Genomic DNA, 5,674 nt, shown 5'->3' on the forward strand with positions numbered 1-5,674 from the left:
TCTGACAATATTATTTTCCTTGTTTTACTATTAGTTTCTTCCTGTTAAATGTAAACTAGAGGATTAGTGCTTAATACAATGCTCTGCCCATAGTAAGCCCTCAATAAATATGATTGAATGAATGGATTAGCAAATTTCGTGTACACTTTTTCTTGAAGCAGCGTGGCTCAGTGGAAAGAGCCCGGGCTTAGGAGTCAGAGGTCATGGGTTCTAATCCTGCCTCCACCACCTGTCAGCTGTGTGACTTTGGGAAAGTCATTTAACTTCCCCGTGCCTCAGTTACCTCACCTGTAAAATGGGGATTAAGACTGTGAGCCTCATGTGGGACAACCTCATTACCTTGTATCTACCCCAGCACTTAGAACAGTGCTCGACACATAATAAGTGCTTTACAAATATCAAATTATTATTATAATTATAATTAAAAATATTTGTTTTTTGGGGGGAAAGATACATTTTCAGCAGGTTCAAGAATCTACAGACCTGTGCCAGCCAAGCCCCACTGGTATACAGAATGTGACAAGATAGCAAGCAGATGGTAATGAAGCACATGGCCAAGTGCACACAAGTATTTTTCCCATAAGACTCATTTATGTCCAAAGTGACATGGCATAGTGAGAAATAGCATGGCCTAGTGGAAAGAGCTTGGGCCTAGGAATCAGAGGTCCTAGGTTTTAATCCCAGCTCTGCCACTTGCCTACTATGTCACCTTGGGCAAGTACCTTAACTTCTCTTCACCTCAGTTTTCTCAACTGCAAAGTAGGGGATCAATATGTATCCTCCCTCCCACCTGGTGCTTAGTACACAGTAGGTGATTGACAAATATCACAATTATTAATGGTGATCATTTTGTGCCATAAACCATGACCCAGAAGCTGCTGGGGACATTTCCATCCACATTTGCCAGTTTTTATGATTTCTAATGGGTTTACCAATCTCTTGAAATGTCCTAAGTGTTTGTTTGTGTTCACCACCAATAACACAGCCCAGCCAGATATTTCCTTACCTCTGGCTATTGCACTCCTTCACCATGGTTCTATAGTAGTTTATAATAGCTGAGACAGCATTTTATGCATTGGAAGTGGTTATTTATTATATGACTACTAAGTGGTCTGCAAGTGTTACTACAGCTTCTAATATTGTTTAATAACTTCATGGACTCTGAACTACATGTCCTAATAAGCTAATTATTCAGCTATTTTCTAATGCATTAGTTAGCCAGTCTTCCATTTTCTCTATAGAAAATGAAAACAAAAGAGAAAATCATCCATGGAATCTTTGGAAACTGAATTTTCATGCTGGTGGATAAGAGGAAACTCCTATAAGATTTTGTGGGAAGATCAAAAATGGACTAAAGTTAAATTAGAATCCAGCTTTTTTTATAAAGCATGACTGAATAGAAAACAATTAACAATTCATTCATCACCCACTGAAAAATTAATTAAAATGAAAAAAAAATTACCCTTCTAATCTTCCTTGTTCTTGTCACTGATGGAGGCAACTATACAATTGGAGGAAATTGCCAGGTACGGGCTAAAGAAACTATCATTTAAAAACTCAAATTAAACTGTCAATGAACTCTATGCAAATGTTTTGAAGTACTGAAGAGTTTTGTCTTTACTCACAATATAATTTAGGAAAAAACAACTAGAACAGTAAAATTTAGTTCATGATGCTAAGCTTCACAGAAAGTAAAAGCATTAGACTGGACCCGGCTTCATGGCATCTCTGCTGTGTGACCTTAGGCACGTCATTTAACCTCTCTTGGCCTCAATTACTTTATCTGTAAAATGGGGATTAAGAGTGTGAGCCCCATGTGGTACACCAACTGTATCCAAGTTGACTAACTTGTTTCAGTCTCTTTGGAAGGAAGCAATGCTAAATGACTTCTGTATTTTTACCAATAACACTCTGAGGTTATACTGCTAGAATGATTGCAGATGGAGGTGGGGGGTTCTGGGAGATATGTGTCCATGGCATCATTATGGCTTGGAGATGACTTGACACCATAAGACAAGACGTCAGCTCTCAATAGACTCCCTGGCACATAGTAAGTATTAAACAAATATGATAAAAGAGAGAGAGAGAAGATATTGCAAAGTCTCCTGGGAACAAGTTCCCACATAGAAAAAAAAGATAAAAATCACAAGGAGATTAAGAGTAAATTATGAGAATGGAGAAATATCAGTCACCAAGATAGATGTGTGTGATGAGCAGCCAATCTCAAATTAAATTCAGTACTTCCCTGATGGGAAATCCTCAGAGTACATGTAATAGTATGTGGATAACACCGATCAGTAGATCTAAGTGAAATGGTCAAATAAACTGCCCAGCAAAGCCTTCCTGTTAACTCTGAAGGATAATGTCTTTTTCAAAATACCCAGTGGTCACTACTGCTGCAATTTTCAATAAAAACCAATGTCAACAGCAAAACTCAGGGCTACCACCAAGGGATTCTCTATGAATACCATCTAGATTTAAAATATACCTCACATAAGTACCAACGCCATGATTTCAAACAGAGATTAAATGTTTATCAACAATAAATTAGGGAATAAACTACAGGCAAAATTGAGAAACACAAAGCAAAAAAAAAAAATGTGATATCTAAATCAGGAGAGGCAGCGAGGGGTGACCAAATAAGCAAGACAAAAAATGGCTACTGGCTCATAATTATTTAACCAAAACATCATAAACATGGATAAATTAACTCTCCTTTTCTGAGTTCATTTCTCAATTCTTCCCTGATTGATTCATTCTTGTAATTTAGTCCTGACATTACTATTCAACTGATATTATTGATCAGTTAGCATGTTAGAATTTAAACTTTTCCTCCTCTGCTGCTAGGGGTCTATATACTTTCGAAAGCCTGACTTTTGTTGTTCTAACAGAGTATTTGTACTGACCTTTGGTCTCACCAAAAATCTTTTTTTAGATCAAAGCTATAATCCTTAAGGCTGAGTCAGTGTGACTCTTCCCTTTAGACCCTGAAGGGAACAATCTCACACCTTTCCAACACATATCATTTCTGTATAAAGGGAACTTAGAAGATGTTTTATGACATTTAAAAGTACTTTATTTCCACTCTCATACCATCTATAGTCAATAGTTGTGGAGGGGATTCCAGAAGAGTAGGAAAAAGGAAGAGGGAAAAGGACATGGAGATCGGGGGAGGAGAGAGAGGGAATCCTTATGATTTTAAAAGCTCTACACTAGTTATTCTATAGCTTAACTATTCATTGGCTCGCCTTGGTCTGACACTCCAGTCAGATAGCTCTACTCTTCCAGACATGTCTGGGAAATATAGGCTATCAGGAATCTGCAATGGGCTCCATAAAGGATAGTGTGGCAGAAATAAACTAAGGTGACCAAAAAAATGTTTAGTTCAGAAATCCAGATGTAGAGTGTATACTATTAGTACAACTGCTGAACAATGGTCTGCTACCTCTCCTACTAGTAGCAAAGTCTTTTTCTTTATATTTATTGTTATGAATAAATGTCAAAAATACATTTTTTGAGACCTATGGATTTTTCTTTGCTTAATGAGAATCCAGGAGCAGCAAGGCCAAAGTCAAGGTTTAAATGTATTAGGAAAATTAAGTCATGTGATCATTAAACTGTTCTACTGGCCAGAAACCAGATGAATCCAGCCCACAGACCATCTGTCTGACATCCCTGATCAGGAACAGTGTGTAAGTACATGGGATATCTCTTTATGTGTTTTTAGAGCAAAGTCTTGCTTATGTGTTCAAGAGGGCTTTGCCCTGGCTAGGAAGGACTTTATTCTACCCACCAATTAACAGCATGTTCATCCTGTTCTGCATGTCCTATTAGTGATACTAGTTACTATTTTCTTTTCCTCAAGTAGAGGTGCTAAAGAAAATGCTGAAGAAGATTGTGACCTGCAAGTGACAAAGTGAAGCTGTGTCCCTAAATGTGGGTACCTAACTCACTGCTAGTTATATTAAGTGCTCAGTAAATTAATGTTGGCATTTGTTAAATGCTTACTATGTGCCGAGCACTGTTCTAAGTGCTGGGGTAGATACCAGGGGAATGAGGTTGTCCCACGTGAGGCTCACAGTCTTCACCCCCATTTTACAAATGAGGGAACTGAGACACAGAGAAGTGAAGTGACTTGCCCATAGTCACACATCTGACAAGGGGCAGAGTCGGGATATGAACCCATGGCCTCTGACTCCTAGGCCCGTGCTCTTTCCCCTAAGCCATGCTGCTTCTCCCTTGAATCAGTCCATTTTTGATATAGATTATTCTACTCTATTTCATTTCTTCTTTTAAAGTGGTAGAAGTTGTGAGCTTCAGGAAACCAGCTGTTGACAAAACATATGAAGACGTGGTTTGCTGCAATGTGTGAAAATAACCAATGTGTAAAACTACAGATGTTAAAGCAAAGAGATTGTTTCTACCTTAGAAACAAAAACCAAGCCAAGATTTCAGTCATGAATTGTCCTTCCATGTATATTCCAAGGAACTAAATTTCTATTAAAGTTAAACAGTTATGGCATTAAGAGTAGCTAAGGTGAAGCTTGCAATTTATCATAAAGAACTTCACATACTGAAGAAACATTTAAGAGTTTTCTTTTAGCAAACTGTCTAGCCACTGGAGGACATATGGTGCAATTTACCCTTAGGGTTCTTTCCGCTATCACTTACACAGCATGTAACCTCTACATTACATGAAGGAAGTAAAATATGTGTGGCACTGATGGGAAAGATGGGGTGAATGAAAATAGTATTCTGCCTTAGAAAATTGTTATGCATCCCCAACAGCTCAAGCAGTTATGTGAAAAATGAATGCTTGTATGTGTTGCCTACAAATAGGTTAGTAACTAACTCAGCAGATAGATGAAATCAACCAAAAGGAGAAATGGAAATACATCCTTTTTATCCTGCTCTTTAAATAAGCTTTTACAAAAGAAAAAATAAAGAAACAGTAACCACTAAGAGATTGATTTATATTACCTTCATACACAGTGAGAAATAGGTGAATATTAAGAATGACCATTGCAGTATCAAATCACTGCCTTTAGGCTATGGATATTACCGTTGAAGTAAAGAGATTTTAAAAGGTGAGGGCTAAATTTGAAACACTGTAACATTTACAATTTTTATGCATTATACTTTGGTTCCTTGGCTCTCCACTCCCATATTTCTCTTTTTCTATCAAATAAACTACTCCATTATAGAAAAATTATTTCAACATTTCTGAAGAACTGGGACCTGAGAAATGCATTATGATCAATTTTCTTCTGGTTCAGAAGTAGCAGTAGTTTGCTTTCAATTTTTGTGGTTATGCGGTTTTAGGGGATGGAAAAATTGATTCCTATGTAACAATAGTAATTCCTCATATTTATAACATATCTTTCCTTCCCAGAGCTCATCCCATTTACAGACATTTGATTAGATGGAGTCAAGTGAGTAGTATGGGTGAGAGTGAGTTTCGTTCATTGTGTTAACTCTTGCAAGCACAGGCTATCAGATTAATGGAGAGTTTTCCATTACTGTGCTCTCTAGAGCGTTTTGTTTTTTTGTTTTTTAGTCAAAGGCTGTAGTGCAATTTTCTGGCCTTCAAATCAAGGATTGATATTTCTCAGTGGTACCTGAGACATAAAAATGAAACTCTTCTGGGGAAATTCCCCTCAAAGGCTCATCTTGC

The sequence above is a fragment of the Ornithorhynchus anatinus genome, chromosome 17, assembly GCF_004115215.2.
Source record: "Ornithorhynchus anatinus isolate Pmale09 chromosome 17, mOrnAna1.pri.v4, whole genome shotgun sequence".
NCBI lineage: Eukaryota > Metazoa > Chordata > Mammalia > Monotremata > Ornithorhynchidae > Ornithorhynchus > Ornithorhynchus anatinus.